At 28.8% G+C, this 21172-nt stretch overlaps 1 protein-coding gene across 1 annotated transcript in view; it reads left to right on the top strand.

Moving 5' to 3' along the window:
* Positions 1 to 6171: 6171 nt before the first annotated feature.
* Dgk (diacyl glycerol kinase 1) overlaps positions 6172 to 21172 on the top strand; it is a 201471-nt gene continuing 186470 nt past the window's right edge. Inside the window, exon 1 of the mRNA XM_065513526.1 lies at positions 6172 to 6529. The gene's annotated coding sequence lies outside the window, so the exon portion shown is untranslated. The remainder of the gene's footprint in view (positions 6530 to 21172) is intronic.

The raw sequence follows: 21172 nt of genomic DNA, 5'->3' as shown, positions 1-21172 counted from the left end.
TTGAACGAAATTCAAACAGTACTGCTCTCTAAGCATCATATCTAAAGCATTGCTCATTATGATGCTGTCTCTAACGATGATGATGATGACGATGATTTAAAGCATAAACTATTTTTATGCTCTTAATGTTTCAATAGCATTGTTGTTTATATAAATATTTTCTTTTAACTTTATGACAATTTTGCGTGCTGTGCATTTAATGTGTTTGATTTTTTTATTGTATGATTCTACCAAATAGTTTATATGAATTTGCTTTCGTTTAAAGAGCACATAGTATATTAAAAAGAGTATAAGTTTATTAAAAGAGTTTATCTAAGAAAAAGACTTCTCTTAAATTATAAAATATTAATGAATTAATGTTAAATGTTTGGTATAATTTAGTAAATAAGAAAAATTAAAGGAACAATTCAAGGAATATTGAAAAAAACTTGGTAATTACATTCCATTACTGATTAGCATTATCTTCAAGGGTTATCATCTGCATTACTAGCAGTTTAGTAATGACTGGATTATACTTTTGTATTTAAGTGCTAATTTAATCGAGCTTTTTAAAGAATCACCATAATTCTGATTTATATAAGAATATTTTACGCAGAAGTATTTACATAAAATTATTGACCTTGAATGCCTGTATATAGGAACCAATATAAACCATCTAAAATAATTGCAGAAAAGGTCGATCAACATTTATACATTTAAGTGTTTTCGTTATCCTAAAATTCATTCAATTTCTTCGAATTACAAAAAAGCCATTCATTCTTTTAAGACTTTGACGAATATTTAAAACATTTAGATCTTCATTAGACTAAATCAGGCGCGGATCCAGAAAGGGTGAAATAGGAAATTTCCCCCCCCCCAAAACCGAAAAGTTTTCATATAAAAAAAGAATAAAAATAAAAACGAAGAACAAAATAAATTAACAATAAATAATAATAACAGAATTAAAATCGCCTCTTAACTGAAAGGGCAATACTGCTCCTGTCAACAAGCATCTGTCAGTTGACTCCTGTCAAAATTTGAACAAGCTGCTTCATTTAGTTTGTGTATGACAGCCATTGACATGAGGAGAAAATGGAGAAAATCGTACGCTCATTAAGCATAATTTTTTTCCGTGAAAAAATCATCACTCATATAAAGGCTAAGCTTGATAAATACTATGGGAACTGCACCATCAATTTCAATGGTAAAAAAGTGGTTTACTCAATTTCATTGTGGTCGTAGAAGCACGGAAGATGCCGAACATTCCGGACTCTTAGTTGAGGTCTCTACATTAGAAACAATTGAAAAAAATCGCAATGTGGTGTTAGTCGATCGGAGTTTGATAGTGCTAGAGATTGTTGAAGCCATTGGCATCTCACATGGCTCAGTGTGACAACTTCGAAGGATTGTTTGGCGTTGTTCAACCACAGTATGGATGCGTTTTGATCCGTTTCGTAACCATGGATCCATCACAACACACCAGAAATCTGAAACTAAACAGCATTCAAAACAGTGGGTTTTTCGGGGTGAATCGGCATCAGCCAATAAAGTCATGACGAGCGTTTTTTAAGGATAAGCTAATCCACAATCAATGGTAAATATTCGCCAAATAATTGGGACGATTTAATGTTAAAAATAAAAACGATTGGGACAGTGCAAGTTTCCATGGCAAAAATTCATGGATTATGCTACGAAATGCTTCCTCATTCGCTCTATTCCTCGAATTTAGCCCAGAGTGACTATTTCTTATTTTCAAATCTACCAACGATGAAGTCATCTCACAAAAAATACTTAAGCTATGTATACACACTTGTCAGATTGTCAGGCACATGCTCAGAAAATGGTTTTCTCATTTTATCTCTAGTTTCCTTCGTGGTCGTAATATAAGGTAGTACTAAGGGTGAACTCTGGAGTCCCCCAGGGTTCTGTTCTTTCTCCTTCCCTTTTTTCAATTTTCATGAACGATTTACTAACAATCACTTCAAATCCCATTTATTCTTTCGCGGATGACAGTAATATCTGTCACTCATATTCATTCGACCACAGACCTACTATTTCTGAGATTAAATTGTCAAGAATGAATATAGACGACTCGATAAATCGTGACCTTACAACAATCTCCAGATGGGGTGAATTGAACCGAGTTAATTTCAACGCACTCAAAACTCAGTGCTGCCTATTGACACATAAACGTCTCGAGATTTCACCAGAATCAATTCTTCGTATGGGTAACACAACTGTTGGTGTTACCCGGTTTATCGATACTTTAGAACATCGTCGTAATGTGGGCAGCTTATCCTTATTTTACAGATATTTTCACGGGTGTTGTTCAGTAGACATAAGTAATCTTATACCCAATACGCGCACTTTCATTCAGAACACACGACTATCACACAGATCGCACCCATTTGCTATTAATTTGAGTACCGATCGCACGACACATTATAGGGAAAACTCTTTTTTTGGTCGAACCATACGTACAGTGGTGGCCAGGAATTTAAGACAAAAATTATTTGCGAAATTCCATGTAATTGTCAATTATTTTTTCAAATATTTCCACAAATATGTATGCTTGAGGACAGTTTTAACACACAAGTGTGTTTTATTCGACTGTGTCAATTCATACATATTAACCATGAACACATCAAATTTTTCTACAACTTGACCAAAAATTTTTTTTTTTAATAAACATATTTTCTCACATTTATATCATTATAATTTTATTATTATAAAATATTCGGACCAAATATCGTATTTTTAGTTCCATTAGTTTCGGTCATATCATGTTATTAACAGCGGATGTTCGCTGAGGTGGGTCAACGTATTTCCACATATCTTTGTCCATATATGTTTTACCGATTTTTCCAAACATTTTTCAGACACTAGAAACATTAATAATAAATTTCATACCCTTAGACGTCCTTTTATTTTGGCTCTATCGCACTTAAAATTCAGTTGATGAAAAAAATTCAAGTATTTGTCTTAAATTGGTGGCCACCACTGTATGTGGAATCTACTACCTGCCAACGTATTTCCTGCGGAATATAATATTTATCAATTCAAGTCAAACGTCAACAAACACTACTCCCTCTTTCCTCCTTCTCACAACTTTATTTCCTAACATCAACACAATGCACTGCATATATAGGGGTATCCCCTGAGTGTTGGTTATACAAAAAAAAAAAAAGACTATGTTGGATGATAAAATGATTTTTTATCCAAAAACCTGTGTTTCATTCAAAAAGTCACAGACTTATTGATAAAACTTCCATCGAGGTATAATCTTGAGTCTATGTTTTGCGATCTGCAATTTCCCATAGGTTTTCTATGGACAGGCCTCTTCATCGCATTGTATTGTTACCACTCGATTACACTCCTAGAAGCATGTTAGGGGTCATTGTCGTGCTGAAATCTCCAAACTAGGGGCATTCGTAATCAGTATCAAATTCCTGTCATACCTGTACTTGGGATCTTTTTCCCTTTGGCTGTCTTACAAATGTTTTCCTTAAAGTGTATTTGGATTCATTCGAAAATAGAACAGTATTCCATTTCTGTCTCCATCAGTTTAAATATTCTTTGGTAAATTGTTGACCAGCACATTTTTATAAATGAAAGGATTTTTCGTGTTGCGACAGCAACCAAATTTGACTTAAAGTTCGAGAACTAAGTACCAGTTTTAGATTATTGATAAGCTTTTGGGGAGTATTTTTTGGTAATTTCTTAAACTATTTTTCTATTAAATTGTCATGTCTTGGAGTAGTTTTACGACATCATCCTCCCAAGTGTTGAATTTGCACAGTAACAGTCAGACGAAATTTGTATTTGTTTCCATTGGTATGTTAATAGAGTTGTCACTCGAATAAAAATTCTTCGATGGAAAAATAAATTTATTCGAATGATTAAAACTTTTCCGTTTAGAATAAAGAAAATATACAATCAATAATTGTCGAATAATCGAGTAAATTTACAAATAGAAATATTGAAGAAAAAATCTCAAATAAACAAAACCAATAATTCATAATGTTAAACAGAGATCTGCATTATTGGAAAATTCAATATTGTTACGAAATTATACTTGAATTCAAATATAACGATTTTAACTGCTGATTTAAAGTAGCATTGAAAGCAGTGCCTCTCAAACTGTAACATATCTGTGGGCATTATTAACATTAAATAAAAGCTTTGAGTTGATCATTGATCGTAAGTATGGCAACGCTGAATGTTTGCTAGCTTTGACAGTTAAAGAACATTGTAGAAAAATCACCAGCGATGGCGTATGCTTTAGGCTTCGAAAATACGAGCTTTGATAGTTAAAGAACAGTCTAGAGTGCAGATGGCAGTGTTATAAATAGTGGGAGAGGTTGCAGTCGTTAGTTAGTTTATCAGAGACGCTATTCATATAAACATCAACTGAGTGCCTTAAAGTGTGCTGTATTTTTCAAGTGAATTCGTGTACATTATAAAGTGTGTCTATATTTCTGCGAATTTATAAATGTGTATAAAAAAAACACTGAGTGACTAATTCTGTTGTTGTACATTTTTAAATAAATAGAGTTGTAGCAATTTTCAAAATACTAAACGGCTTTTATTTGCAATCAAAAGTATCCGGTTTATTTAAAGGAAATAAACCAACGTTTTGAAAAGTTTAAAACGTAACAATATTTATTAAGATCTCAAGATCACCATTTGCCAACAGTTGTCCTTAGTCCCCATACAAGGTCCCTCTCAGAAAATGTGTTGAACATTCATAATTGTTTTATAATAATTAATATCGTAATGAAATTGGAAATCAATATGTTTTATATGAGCCTAAATTTTTTAACTAGCATTTGTGAGGATAATTGACACTCTACCCCCCATATAACCCCTCAGAAAAAAAAATTCCAACTTGGTCAAAATACCGCACCGGTGAAAGATACAGACTCCCCGGCATGAATTTTCGAAAAATATGGACCGATAACTCTATCAGTGTAATTGTCGCTGATGCACTGTTCTAGGATTTTGGATATCTCAAATTCAGTGGTTCTGTTTATTAATTTAGCCATTTAAATGATAAATTTGTTTCATCACTCATAATGAGACACATTTTTGTTTATTACCTGCAAAAAAAATTCAAATTTAAAAGTGTAAAAATAAAAAAGTTATAAACATTTCAAATCAGTCAGTCAAAGTATTTTATAATACATTTCCCTCATTTGGTTCGCTTCTGTTAACTTAACATTTCTAACATAACACACAACATTTACTGTTATTTTTAATAATTTTTACCGTTACATTTGAGAATTTCTGTTTATTTACATAAATTTCTCTTTTACAGAGAGAAAGCAACAGACTCTTTGTGTTTGTAGCTGTTTTTTTTTTGCAGTCTCTTTTAAGAATAAAGAGTGCGTGTGTTAACAAGAGTACCGTTAGTTTTGTATATGAAATTTATAAAAGCCAGCAGCAAGCAGGAAAACATTTCAGTTTTTATGGAGCAGCCGGCGTTATAACACGATAAAATTTAAAAAACAAAGAAAAGTGCAAACAAAATAATAGAAAAAAAGAAAACACAAAAATAAATAATATAACTGTAATAGAAAAACACAAGATAAAAAGTAATAATATATAAAATTTAATTAAAAGAAAATGATATTTTTATAAGATTATTTATAAAGAAAATTTCAATAAAAGAAACTTTTTACAAAAATAATTTAAAAAAACGTGCTTCAAAAAGAAGTTAATAAAATTGTTTAATAAGCTTTAAATTATTTAAACCATAAATCTCTAAACTGCTAAATGTTTAAAAAATATTTGAAATATCTTAATTTTGAAAAATTTAAAAAGAAAAAACAAAAAACCTCTGATAACAAACAGATTTTTTGTTGTTGATTTTTTATTTTTTTTTTCGTTGCTTTTCCAAATCATTAAGTGTCTCTAAGTGTGCTTGTGTGTGGGTGTTTTAATATTCTATTGTAAGAAAAAATAAAAAAAATGTTAAGAAAATCTAAAGAAAAATATTAAAAACAATTTGTTTTTTGTCTTTAATGTCTTAAAAATATTGTTTATTTAAATATAAAAAAAAAAAATTGTACAAAAAAGAAAAAAAAAATAATTTAAATATAAACAAAAAGCAACTGCAAAAAACCAAAAAAAAAAGATTTTGATTAAATCATAAAGTTTTTGAAATGAAAAAAAGTATGTTTATATTAATTATATTATGACTGATGAAGTCTATATTTTTATTAAATTATCCTCAATAAAACATAATTAAATATCCCAAAAAAAAAAATAACAAACAAAAATCTCATTATAATAATTTACTTGATGTCTGTCATAGTTACTCGTACTTTACAATAGAAACAACAGAAACAACATGATCTAAATGATAAATTGTGTTTTTTTTATGGCGAATAAAAATAAAAAGCAAAATAATTTATAACAAGAATTTATTTGTGTTTGTGTGACTCAAATTACAAGGCTGTTGTAAATTAGCAATAAGACAGCAACAATAACAAGAACATCAATTTTAACAAGAAAACAACCTTAACTACAACAAAAGTTTATAAACAAAGTAAGTGAATAAAATAAAGTAACCACAATTACACAGTGCTACAGCATGTCTTCCACTTACCATTTCCATTACTCGGCAGTAGTTTAGAAATGTGTGGCTTATAATCTGCTTGAGTATTAGATTGCTGTTCTGCTAACTTATTTCGAGTTTCGTGAAGTGATGATGTTGCAAAAATTAAAAATTTTTATGTGCCCCTACAAAATAATGAATAAACCGATTTTACAGAAAATTAACCAACGATTTCAAATATGCTACTTTTATTATAAACATATTTTTGGTTCAGAATATAAAGCCATTCAAATTTGACTGATTTTCAATGTTCAAAAAAACAAACCATTTTTAGGAAATTTGGTCCGCGTTCACATACAGTATCCCGAAAACTAGGTAACTGGTCGTGAAATATATTTATTACGAAAAGAATCATAAAAGTTGTAACGAAAATTTAAAAAAAATTACATTTAAAGTACACTCTAGTAAGCACATACAATTTTGTGAAAATGAGCGAATTCACTTAATTGTGAATAAATTCGAAAAGAATCAATAGATTTTTATAATCGATATCTCATAGTGTTGCTATTATATGTGACTTTGCGATAAAGTAATAAACCTGAACAATTTCTGCTGTTTTAAATTTTTCATGATTTTTTTAAAACAAAAAAAAAATGCTATTTGCACCTAAAAAATATATTTTTTGCTTCAATCTGTTATTATAACTCCGAAACTACTGAGCCGATTGAAACGCAATATATGTGTGAAAAATTGTACATAATATGGGGAAAATGTTTTCAAAATTCAATCAATCGAAAGAAGAATATTAACTACTTAATTTTATGTATATGAAACAAAAAAGTAAAATTTTGTGAAAATGAGCGAATTCACTTAATTGTGAATAAATTCGAAAAGAATCCATCGATTTTTATGATCAATATCTAATTTTGTTCATATTATATGTGGCTTTGCAATAAAGCCATAAATTTAAACAATTTCTGTCGTTTTCGATTTTTCATGATTTTTTTAAAACAAAAAAGTTTTCTATTTTCAAGTAAAAAATATATTTTTTTCTCCAATTTGTTAATATAACTCCGAAACTACTTAGCCGATTGAAATGTATGTGAAAATTTGTACATAATATGGGGAAAATGTTTTCAAAATTCAATCAATCTAAAGAAGAACATTAACTACTCAATTTTATGTATATCAAACAAAAAAGTAAAATTTTGTGAAAATAAGCAAATTCACTTAATTGTGAATAAATTCGAAAAGAGTCCATCGATATTTACGATCAATATCTCATTTTGTTCCTATTACATGTGGCTTTGCGATAAAGTAATAAATCTGAACAATTTCTGCCGTTTTCGATTTTTCATGATTTTTTTAAAACAAAAAAGTTTTCTAATTTTAAGTAAAAAATATATTTTTTGCTACAATTTGTTATTATAACTCCGAAACTACTGAGCCGATCGAAACACAATATATGTATGAAAATTTGTACAGAGCATAGGGAAAATGTTTTCAAAATTCAATCAATCTAAAGAAGAACATTAACTACTGAATTTTATGTATATCAAACAAAAAAGTAAAATTTTGTGAAAATAAGCAAATTCACTTAATTGTGAATAAAATCGAAAACAATATATCGATTTTTATGACTGATATTTCATTTTGTTGCTATTACAGGTGGCTTTAAGACAAAGCAATAAATCTAAACAATTTCTGCCGTTTTCGATTTTTCATGATTTTTTTAAAGCAAAAAAATTTGCTATTTTCAAGTAAAAAATATATTTTTAGCTTCAATTTGTTATAATAACTCCAAAACTACTGAGGCGATTTGAACGCAATATATGTGTGAAAAATTGTACATAATATGTTGAAAATGTTTTCAAAATTCAATCAATCGTTAGAAGAACATTAACTACTCAATTTTATGTATATCAAACAAAAAAAGTAAAATTTTGTGAAAATAAGCAAATTCACTTAATTGTGAATAAATTCGAAAAGAGTCCATCGATATTTATGATCAATATCTCATTCTGTTCCTATTACATGTGGCTTTGCGATAAAGCAATAAATGTAAACAATTTCTGTTGTTTTCGATTTTTCATGATTTTTTGAAAACAAAAAAATTTGCTATTTTCAATTAAAAAATATATTTTTGGCTCAAATTTGTTAATATAACTCCGAAAGTACTGAGCCGATTGAAAGACAATATATAAATGGATTAATAGCTATGTAACCGGATAGCTATGGACTAATCGTTTTTGAGTTATCATGAATTATGTGGAAAAAAAAAAAAAAACTTCTCCATAGAATAAAAATTTGGACCATATTTGTAACCACAGTGCATCAAAATTGTGTAGTGGTTTAAAAAGCTTCTAATTTTTTTTGGATTTTGTTGCCCTGAGTTATATATTATATCCCTTTTTAATTTTTTTAATATCTTATTTCCTTCAAAAGTTATCGTAAGAACTCAAAAGGCGTCAATTGTCAAGTTTGAAAATTTATTTACAAAGACAAAATTCGGATTCAGTTTTTTTTCAATATTTTTAAGTATTTCATTTTGAATTTAATTATAACGGCATCGTTATCCATACGGGTTATAAAAAGCATCCCTGTACTCTTTAATTTTTTCCTTTAATATCAAATGACCTAAAGAAATTTTGATATTTTATCCTCTCTATAGGAAGCATAGCATGTTATTAAATATTCTTACGTTTAGTCTAGGTTACGTAGCAAATTTTAATTGAAACATAATTATACCTTAAACAATGCAGATCAAGGTCAGTCGTATACATATTTACTATTTCTTTAAGTTATAATCAATTCATGTATAAACCAAACTATAATATTTAAAAGCAGGGAGTTACCCTAATTTCTGTTGGAATGCTTTATTTTATTTTTATTTTTTTTTGGGGGTGATGGCAACGCAAATTGTAAATGGTCCATATGCCTGCGGTAAAATTAGATCACGTTTTTTTTCGATTCTTGCTGGGGGGTGGCACAAGCCGCAACATTAACTACATTACCACATTGAGTTGCGTGGCAATCGCTAGTTTTTTTTTCCGGAGGGAAAACAAAATTGAGGGAAATCAAAAACGTGCTTTGTTTTAATGCTGTTTTTTTCCTATTTTCTTTTAACTTTAACTTCCTCATATATTGTTCATATGTATTTAGGTATTGGAAAATAACATGAATGTTTCTTTATGTATTTTTCTGGTGTTAGTTTTTTTTTGAACACAATTTATTGTTGCAGTAATATGTTTATTTGTTTTTGGGCATTTTAATGATTTTGAGAATAAATAGGAAAACTAAATTTAAATAGAATTTTGTTGAAAAGAAAACTATTTATTTTATTTTATTAATAAAATTTGGTTCAGTTTAAATCTAAAACTGATTATAACTTCGAAACGCAAATTCACATTTAGGAGAAAAATCGCTAATAAAGAGTTATTTCATGTGCGATAATACTTAAATGAACTCCACATAGTCTTGATAGTGCCACGTTTTAAACTAATTAACATCATCTATACTGTCATCATTACTTAGAAGTAGTTTAGTATTGGCTGGTTTATAATCTCTTATAGAAACACTTTTTATTAGAACTCACATTCATGAACGTGTCATTGCAATCAATCAGTATAATTCTCATTCTCAATTCTCTAATGACTTCTTTAATTAAATATTTGAAGAATACTTAGAGTCATTACATTAATCTTTTAACTCATTACTATGTTCGATAGGTTCCTAAACATCCTTATGTATGTTGTGATACTGAACATTGTTTAGGCAGTAATTGTGCTGACAACAAGATCTATAGCTCTAGGTTTCCTTTAATATAGTTTGTGTAAATCACTCTCACTTCCAAAATACTACACCGAACGTAATCAGATGCATGCATAATATTTATCAATAACCTAAGGAGTTTGCTATTAAAAATCAGCTAAATCGTTCCAACGGAATAACATTTATGAATCATTATGTAAGACAACCTCTAAAAATTTTATGTTTTCCACAAAAATATTTTTCAACATGGTTAAAAATTTTAAATTGTTGTTGTAAGGAAGAGTTGTTGGCAATACAATGGAAACTTTTATTTTTTATACCCTTCACCATGAATGACAGGGTAGATATAAGTTTGTCATTCCGTTTTTAATTTCAAAATTTATCATTTGCGATCCCACAAAGTATATATATTTTGGATCATTATAGAGAACGAACTAGATATAGCCATGACCATCTTTATGTTGAAATCAACTTTCCGTAGCCACCAAATAACTGACAAACATTATTGATACATCAATATATCGGGATCGGTTACTATTTAAAATATATAAAATCGGCCCACAAATGGCTGAGATATAAGGAAAAAACCGGTACAACCTAGATTTTTGTCCTATCTTTTATCTATATCTGGATTACCAAGTCATTAATATAGACAATATGGATATCTAATGATAGATATTTCAAAGTCCTTTGCAACGACGTATATAACCCTCTAATGGTTCAAAATTGAGAAAAATATTTTCTAGTCCGATTTTTTTTTGCGAAAAAAATTTTTTGATTTAAATTTTTTTTTCACTTATAAACTTTAAAAAACTAATTAAAAAAACAATTTCGAAATTTTTTTTTTTAATTTTAAAAATTTTTAAAATATGTATTTTAAAGTATTATTGGTGAAGATTCGGCACAGCGAATAGAGATCTCCTACTTGTTATACCCTTCACCTTCGTGAGAAGGGTATATACAGTGGTGGCCAGGAATTTAAGACAAAAATTGTTTGCTAAATTCCACGTAATTGTCAATTATTTTTTCAAATATTTCCACAAATATGTGGACTGTTTTATCACACAAGTGTGTTTTATTCGACTGTGTCAATTTATACATATTCACCACGAACACATACAATTTTTCTACAACTTGACCAAAATTTTTTTTTTTAAATAAACATATTTTCTCACATTTATATCATTATATTTTTATTATTATAAAATATTCGGACCAAATTTCGTATTTTTAGTTCCATTAGTTTCGGTCATATCATGTTATTAACAGCGGATGTTCGCTGAGGTGGGTCAACGTATTTCCACATATCTTTGTCCATATATGTTTTACCGATTTTTCCAAACATTTTTCAGAAACTAGAAACATTAGTAATAAATTTCATACCCTTAGAGGTCCTTCTATTTTGGCTCTATCACACTTAAAATTCAGTTGATGAAAAAAATTCAAGTATTTGTCTTAAATTGGTGGCCACCACTGTATATGTTTGTCATTCCGTTTGTAATTTCTACATTTTTCATTTCCGACCCTATAAAGTATATATATTCTGGATCCTTATAGATAGCGGAGTCGATTAAGCCATGTCCGTCTGTCTGTCTGTCTGTCTGTCTGTTGAAATCAATTTTCTAAAGACCCCAGATATCTTCGGGATCCAAATCTTCAATAGTTCTGTCAGACATGCTTTCGAAAATTTTGCTATTTAAAATCAGCAAAATCGGTCCACAAATGGCTGAGATATGAGGAAAAAACCAAGACAACCTCGATTTTTGACCTACATATATCTGGATTACTAAGACATTAATATAGACAATATGGATATCTAATGATAGATATTTCAAAGACATTTGCAACGACGTATATAAGACCATAGTAAATTGGATCTACAATGGGTCAAAATCGGAAAAAAAAAAATTTTAACCCGAATTTTTTTTTTCAAAAAAAAAAATTTAAAAAACAAAAAAAAATTTAAAATTTAAAAAAAAAAAAATTTTTCCAAAAAATGAAAAAACAACTGGAAAAAAAATTTAATTTTGTTTACCTAAAAATATTTAAAATTTTGTTGTATAATTTGGTGAAGGGTATATAAGATTCGGCACACCGAATATAGCACTCTTACTTGTTTTTAATAGCTAACTAACTACTTTTTAAAAGGTATTGAAACATGTGGCCGTGTGTTGTCATGATGGAATATTACGGTTTCATATCTGGCCGAATATTCTGCATTTGCTCCCACCAAATACAGATAATTAAGTCATCACCATGGATATATGGCTTTGGTGTCGATTTGGTTGGTTGACGATCTCTTACGCTTCGGGTTATTGTAATGGATCCATTTTTCATCGCAAGTAATGAATCGGTGCAAAAATTATTTTCTTTTATTCTTCAATTCGTACACTTTAAAAAATGCATGTAAATTTACTACTATAATCTAAGCAAATTTTCATGTAAAATTACAGAAAATGTGTAAATTTGAGCACAATATGTCTATCCAATTTTATTACATACTTTTATCTGCAAAAGTACGTACAAAATATAGTACTTTTAATGTTTTGAAACATGTTTATAATATATTACAGATATTAACTTTAAAATTACACATAATGTGTTTAGATATAAATTTTACATACAAAGTGTTTAATCGTACTTTCTTAAAACGAGTAATATATTAATTGTCAAAAGTGTTGTTTCTGAAATAATAAAAATAAAGAAAATCGATACAAAATATTTGTTATGAAAAAGAAGGCAAATAATAAAAATGAATAATTTAAATAGTTCGAGAAACAATATAACGGAATGTAAGTCATATAAAGCAGCATCCATACGCACTCTAATATCAGTTCTATATTCTTGCACCAGTTGTACAATAGCTTGGGTGCGATTTTTGTAAAGTGGCCGCATAAGAATCAATAACACTGCCGATTTGATTCGAAGGGAATTGTGCCAAAATACAGGTAATATTGCGCTCATATAGAGTCATAAGTTTGAATACTTTCTTTCCGCCGAGATGTTTATTTGGCCGGAAATCGAGGTGATAAAATTTTTTCTAATTCAAATTATCCTTTTTTCCAAAATTTTAGTTTAAAAACATGACCATTTTAACAGCTCAATTGACATAAGAGGAACAAACGTGCTGACTAAGTTCTCAAGAATAAGCATCACGTCCCCTCAAGAAGCTACTACGCTGATATTTTAAACATGTATTTATAAGCAGTCGCTGGATGTGAATATCCTAGAAACAGTATAATTTGTTCTGGCAAATGTTTAATAAAATCATCTTGAATTTAATAAAACAAAATAACTGTTATGTTTTTATATGTATTTTGAATGGAAAGGAGAATGATATGAGTTGTTTAATATAAAACATTTTTGATGTATATATGCATATTTTAACTGTAACTTTACATATTAACAATGTCTTTTTAGACACAAAAAAATTAAATTCATATGAAATCGATATGTTGCTAAATATTTTTAATCACATAAATATGTAAATTCACACTCTTTTTGTTTAATTTTTTACATACAATATGCTTAAATATTTGAATTTACACACAACGAGTATTTTTACCCTATTTGTAGTAGGAGAAAAGTTACCTACTATAAATTGAGTAAATTTACATGAAAATTTATTAGAGTGTATGGTACCCAATTTCCCTGCTTTTGGATGAATCCTGTTGCTCGCAATCATTTTGAAATTGCTGCTTGAGTTGCTCAAAATGATTTTGCAAGCTCTTGTTCAGTTTGACTACAATCTTCATGAAGTAATCAAGGTTGCCAATTTAGCCATTTTCCGGCTAGATCTAGCGATTTTATTTACATTTAGCCATAAAAAAATGGCTAGATTTAATCTAGCCGGAAGATCTAGCCATTTTATTTTGTCCTAGCCTTTTTTATTTTAAACTTTTCGTGAATTTTTTTTAAAAATAAGACATTATTTTTCATCAAATGACAAAGAAACAGTCTTTTTTTAAAAAAAATCTTATGTAGAGGATTTGATGAGAACAGGCTGCGAAATTGTTTCCAAAGCAAACACATCAATCATATTCAAAAATCTATTTTACATTTATTTAAGGGATCCGATTTGGTTTATAAGTGCCCAGAAATTCGTTTAATTTATCAAAAAGGAACCAATTTTTATTGATATTACAATTTTTTAATCTGCTAAGAAATGTAATATTTTATACAAGGTGGCGCAAAAGTAATCCTCCTATCAGAAAATGCTATAAATTTTGCGATTGGCCCCTAATGTCAGTTCTGTTTTGACATTTGTGTAGTAAACACATGCGAAATTCACGTTAATAAACAATGTTACGCTACACTGCTCCAGAACGCGGAATATTGCTGACTATTTATTTGACCAATCGGTCGGTGACTTCATCAAAAATAATCATGAGTGATGAGGCCCATTTCCATCTTAGCGGGTACGAAAATAAGCAAAATTTACGCTTCTGGGGCACTGAAAATCCGCGTGTAACCCACGAAGAGCCATTACACCCGCTCAAAGTCACTGTATAATGTACTGTTTTCGCTGGAGGAGTCATCGGACCTTTTTTCTTCGAATACGTTGCGGGCCAAACGGTTACTGCGAATGGTGAGCGCTACAGAGCAATGATAAACGAGTTCTTTTTGCCGCTACTTGATGAATTGGGATTGGAAAACATGTGGTTCAACAGGACGGTGCAACGGCACACACTGCACGTGCCACAACCGATATGCTGAATGATGTATTTCCCGGGCGCCTAATCTCCCGTTTTGGCGATTTGCACTGACCAGCAAGATCGCCTGATCTGACCGCTCCAGACTTCTTTTTGTGGGACTTTTTGAAGTCGCGGGCTTATTTCAACAAGCCTCAGACTCTTGCAGTTCTTAAAGACAATATCCGTCAAGAATGTGAGGACCTTACGCCGGAAGTTTTGGCCAAAGTGATGGAAAATGCCATAAAAAGGGCTCAAATGACAATCAACTGTGGCGGCGGCCATTTACATGACATCATATTCTCGACTTGATGTAAAAAAAATTAAAAGACCAAATAAAAATAATCCACAAGAAGAATCAAAAAACATCGGAAGTTTACTTTTGCGCCACCTTGTATACTAACTAGCTGACCCGACAGACGTTGTCCTGTCCAAGCAACAACAGCATACATGAAAACCAATGTACACATTTTTTATACAGATCGAGAAAATTTATCATTCCATCACATATCAAAAAATCTGGTCAATGTTGTAGATGGCGGTCGATCAACCATTTTAATAAAAAATAGCCAAATCGGTCCAGGCGTTCAGCGATTTTAGATATATCGAAAAAAAGTGGGCGTGGTAAATTTTTCTTACGAATTTTACTACGAACATTTAAAAACAAATTAGCCAAATAGCCGTTTTCCGATTTTAGATAAATTGAAAAACTTAAATTGGATACGAACATTTAAGCAAAATATTGGCCAAATATAAATCAAAAAAAGTGGGCTTGGTCAATTTTTCATTCCGTAAAAACCTATGTTGGACTATGACCATGATTTTTATTTATATAGATAATGTCGATCTCACTAAATAAAAAGGTAATATTTATGAATTTGTATTCAGTTATTTTGGGTTTTAGCCACTTCTAGCCATTTTAAATTCTAAATCTAGCCATTTTCTGAGCTGAAGAGTTGGCAACCTTGGAAGTAATGCCTGCAATTCTTGGTCTTCAAATGCTTTTGGCTGGACTGGGTGATCTTTGCCTTTCGTATGAAAATCACCATTTCTGAACCTAACAAACCATCTCTCGACCGTTGAAACTGATGGAACACATTCACCATTTGGTGAGCAATGGGCGTGCTTTAGCGGCACTTTTTCTTTAAAATTAAAGAAGTAAAGCAAAACTTCCCGCATATGACGATTCGTTGGTACCAAAATTGACATTTTCGAAGCAAAAAAAAACTTTGTTGTTTACATTCAATGTTCAATAACTAAGTCGGAATAAATGATAGATATGTAACCTTAAAATTTTCATATAAGTTAAGTCATCTGCAATATTTTAGAAATTTGAATATTTCGAATATAGCTTCCAATGTTTCACTGTATGTTTAAATCTAATAAATATGTTTAAAATCAAATCAAATTATTTCGAACTTATTAAATTGCTTCAACTACAAAATTGCTTCCAACACGGAATATTACAAAATTACTACATATTACAAATAATTTACTATTTACTCTAATCATTTTCACCAGCCTCTAAAACAGCATTATGTAAATTATGGTGGAAAAAAAAATAACAAAATTTTAGCGTAAAATTTTCTAATTTAAATAAAAACAATCAAAAACACTCTTACAAATAAAACACTGCAACCACTTCACGTCACGCGAGAGCACAGTCAAACAGCAGAACAGCATGAAACGAAGGCAACCAAAATAATGAAGAAAAACGAAACCTCTAAAGATAAGAAACAAATTCTATTCTATTTTCATTTTGTTGTTGTTGTTGATTTCTATTGTAATTTAAGATAAAATAAAGTAAAAAAGGTCAAAAAAATTATAATTTTATAAAAGAACAAAATCACAATAGACAACAATAACAAAACAGCATTTTAAATACAAACAAAAACAATAACAAACAGCAGACATAAATAAGCATGCATAGCAAATATGTAAACAAAACAACAACAAAATACTATCTCTCGCTCTTTTGCCTAATACACCAACCAACCCCTCTTTAATGAAAGTAATAAGGAGGCTTAAGAAACAATAAAAACAAAACAAACAAAAAACCTGGAGAGTAAAACAACAACGTCAGCAATAACAAATTATTAGGGCAACTATAGCAATAACAGCAACAACAACGACAACAACGACAACAACAGTGAACTCACAGTAGTGTGAATATAGCTTAATTAAGTCAATTCTTTTCATTTTTTGTTGTTGCTGCAAATATTTATAAGTCGGATTAAATTTAAATAGAGAGGTGGTGGGGGGGGGGGGGGTAAATTACTTAGGGATGTAAATTGTTGGTTTGAAATGTTTAAAATACCCCCAAAAAGCAGAGTTGATGACAATTAATGTTATTTTGTGACTTTTCATTAAGTAATTTCTAAATTGATTTTAAATTTAAAAGAAATAATGTATTCATTTATATTTAAAAAATAAATGTAAGCGATAATTTGTCTTAAATTAAATTGATTTTACTTTATCTGAATTTTTTCTTCACGAAAAATCAGTACATCATGAGTTCTTTTGGTTAAATTTTGTTTTAGATGCAAATAGAAAAATCAAAGAAAAGATTACAAAAATGTTTACGGTATTTTGAGATGAAAAATGGATCCATTCCAATAACCCGAAGCGTAAATGATCGTATGTGAATTCCGGCCAACTAGTCGAATCAACGTCAATGCCAAATATCCATGGCGCTAAAGTAATGCACTATATTTGGTAGGACCAAAATGATCCTATCTTTATGAGCTGCTGAAATCTGACCAGACCATCACAGGGAACCAGTACCGAACACAACTGATTCGTTTGAAGCGAGCACAGAATATGCGGCCAGACATGAAACCCTAATATTCCATCCTGACAACGCCACATGTTACAATACCTGTTAAAAAGTATGTAGAATGAAGTGGTTGAGAAGTTCTGCCTCACCCGCATTATATTCCATAACGTGACCCGTCCTACTACTGTTTGTGTCGATCGATGCAGAATACTCTCTCTGAGATACGCTTCACTGTGGAACAGAGTATTCGATATTGACTTGATTCGTTCGTGTTTCAAAATATGAGCAGTTCCTTTGGCTCGGAATAAATATGTTGCTAGAAAGATGGGAAAAGGTCTTAGCTAACAATGGCCTAAAATTTTAATAGATTTTTATTGTAAAAGCTAAAAATTTTTTAAAAATAAAATCTCTCAGTTTTAAGTCAAATAATTTGTATTTGACTCTGCATAAATAATACACATCAAAGAAATATGAAATATTCATTTTTTTTATTTTATTTGAAATTTATAGATTATTTTTAATTAAAAGTAATTTATAAATTTTTCTCAATTTCACTATGAATTTTCTCATTTTAAAATTGAAAATCTGAATACCATTTCGAATTTTCTCAATTTTTATTTGGAATTCTCCATGAAATTTTGAAATTAGTTTTGGAATTTTCTCAATTTAAAATGGAAACTCTTAATTTAATTTGGAATTCTCTACATTTTAAATTAAAATTCTTAATTTCATTTGGAATTTCTTCATTTTAAAATTTAAAATTCCAATATCATTTGGAATTCTTTGAATTTTAAACTGTCTTTCTCAATTACATTTGGAATTTTCTAAATTTTATTTTCATTTAAGAATTCTGAATTTCATTCGGAATTTTCTCAGTTTAAAATTGAAAATCTGAATATTATTTGGAATATTCTCAATTTCAATTTGGACTTCTCCATTTAATTTAGAATTCTATAAATTTGAAACTAAAATTCTGAATTTAGGTTGGCATTTTCTCAATTAAAAATGGAAATTCTTAAATTAATTTGGAATTCTCTACATTTTAAATTAAAATTCTTGATTTCATTTGGAATTTCTTCATTTTAAAATTGAAAATCCCAATATCATTTGGAAAATTCTCTCAATTTTAAACTGACATTTTCAATTACATTTGGAATTTTATAAATTTGATTTTCATTTAAAAATTCTGAATTTCATTTGGAATTTTCTCAGTTAAAAATTGAAAATCTGAATATTATTTGGAGTATTCGCAATTTCAAGGTTGGAATTTTCTCAGTTTAAAATGGAAATTCTTAATTTAATTTGGAATTCTCTACATTTTAAATTAAAATAATTGATTTCATTTGGAATTTCTTCATTTTAAAATTGAAAATCCCCATATTATTTGGAATTCTCTTAATTTTAAACTGACATTCTCAATTACATTTGGAATTTTATAAATTTTATTTTCATTTAAAAATTCTGAATTTCATTTGGAATTTTCTCAGTTTAAAATTGAAAATCTGAATATTATTTGGAATATTCTCAATTTCAATTTGGAATACTCCATTTAATTTTGAAATCTCTAAATTTGAAACTGAAGTTCTCAATCTCGTTTGGAATTTTTTCAATTTAAATTCAAATTCTTAATTTAATTTGAAATTTTCTCAGTTTAAAATTGAAAATCCCCATATTATTTGGAATTTTAAAATTGAAAATCTTAATATTATTTGCAATAAATCAATTTGGAATACTCCATTTAATTTGGAATTCTCTAAATTTTAAACTGAAATTCTCAATTTCATTTGGAATTTTCTCAGTTTAAATTTAAATTAAAATTCTCAATTTAATTGGAAATTCTCTCATTTTTAAACTAACATTCACAATTTCATGTGGAGTGATTTTCTGATATAGCTAAAAGGGATTTTACTTCAATACTTTGTATTAATAAAAACCAAATTTCCAAAATTTTAAAAATTAAAAAAAAAAATTTGGTTATCACTTTCTCAATATCATTTTGAAATTCTCAATTTCATTTGGAATTTTCTCAGTTTAAAATTTAAAATCTTAATATTATTTAGAATAGTCTCATTTTCAATTTGGAATACTCCATTTAATTTGGAATTCTCTAAATTTGAAACTAAAATTATCAATTTCATTTTGAATTTTCTCAGTTTAAATTTAAATTAAAATTCTTAATTTGGTATTCTCAATTTAATGGGAAATTCTCTCAATTTTAAACTAACATTCTCAATTTTATGTGGAGTGAATTTCTGATATAGCTAAAAGGGATTTTACACTACAATACTTTGTATTAATACAAAACAAATTTCAAAAATTTTAAAAATTAATGATTTTCTCAATATTATTTTGATATTCCTAATTTCATTTGTTATTCTCTCATTTTAAAATTGAAAATCTAAATATCATTTAAGGTATTTATAGACGGCAATACTGAGTATTAACACTTTTCAAATTTAAAATATATTTTAAATCATTCGGTATTTCAAAAAAATCGTTTCGAAAAAACATTTATTGTTTACACGATATTACAATTGTATTACAAATTGTTTATTTCTTTGTTGATTGATATTTTTTTGCAAACTATATTTTTATTTTATATTATCTTGACATTTTTATTTGCCTTATTTGTATTTATAAATACATACCCGATGCATATGAAAATAAAATGTTTTTGAATTGTTTTAAACAAATTTTAAATACCGACCGTAAATCAAAAAAATCATTTGTATTTTTTGAAAATCTAATACAAATTTTGTTTAGACGATGAAATTGTATTATGATACTTGATTTTTTGACAAATATTAATACTCAGTATTGCCGTCTATATATACCTTTAGAATTTTCTCAATTTCAATTTGGAATTCTACATTTAATTTTGAATTCTCTAAATTTTAAACTGAAATTCTTAATTTCATTTGGAATTTTCTTAATTTAATATTAAAAATCCCAATATCATTTAGAATTCTCAATTTAATTTTGAATTCGCTCACTTTTAAACTGACAATTTCTTGTGGAATTTTCTTAATTTAACCCTGTAATGCTTAAGCATGCCTCAAGGCACTCATTGCTAAATTCAAATATAACTGATATTTCATTTCAAAAACGTTTTTTTAGCAACTGTTACATGAGTTTTTGAAATGCAAAATCAGTTATATTTGCATTTATTGGCATTTTTGCCATGAGTGCCTTGGCTATGCTTGGGCATTAGAGGGTTAAATTCGAAATTGTTAATTTCATTTAGAATTTTCTCAGTTTCAATTTGAAAATCTAAAATTCATTTGGAATTTGCTTAATTTCAATTTCATATGGCATTTTCTCAATTTCAATGAAAAATGCTGTAGATTATTTAGGGTACCCAAAGTGACAGTTGACTCTGCGCTGGATTACTAGGGG

Source organism: Calliphora vicina, chromosome 5 (genome assembly GCF_958450345.1).
Source record: "Calliphora vicina chromosome 5, idCalVici1.1, whole genome shotgun sequence".
NCBI classification, from domain to species: Eukaryota; Metazoa; Arthropoda; class Insecta; order Diptera; family Calliphoridae; genus Calliphora; species Calliphora vicina.
Note: the sequence above shows the minus strand (reverse complement) of the source record. Positions and strands in the feature narration are given on the sequence as shown.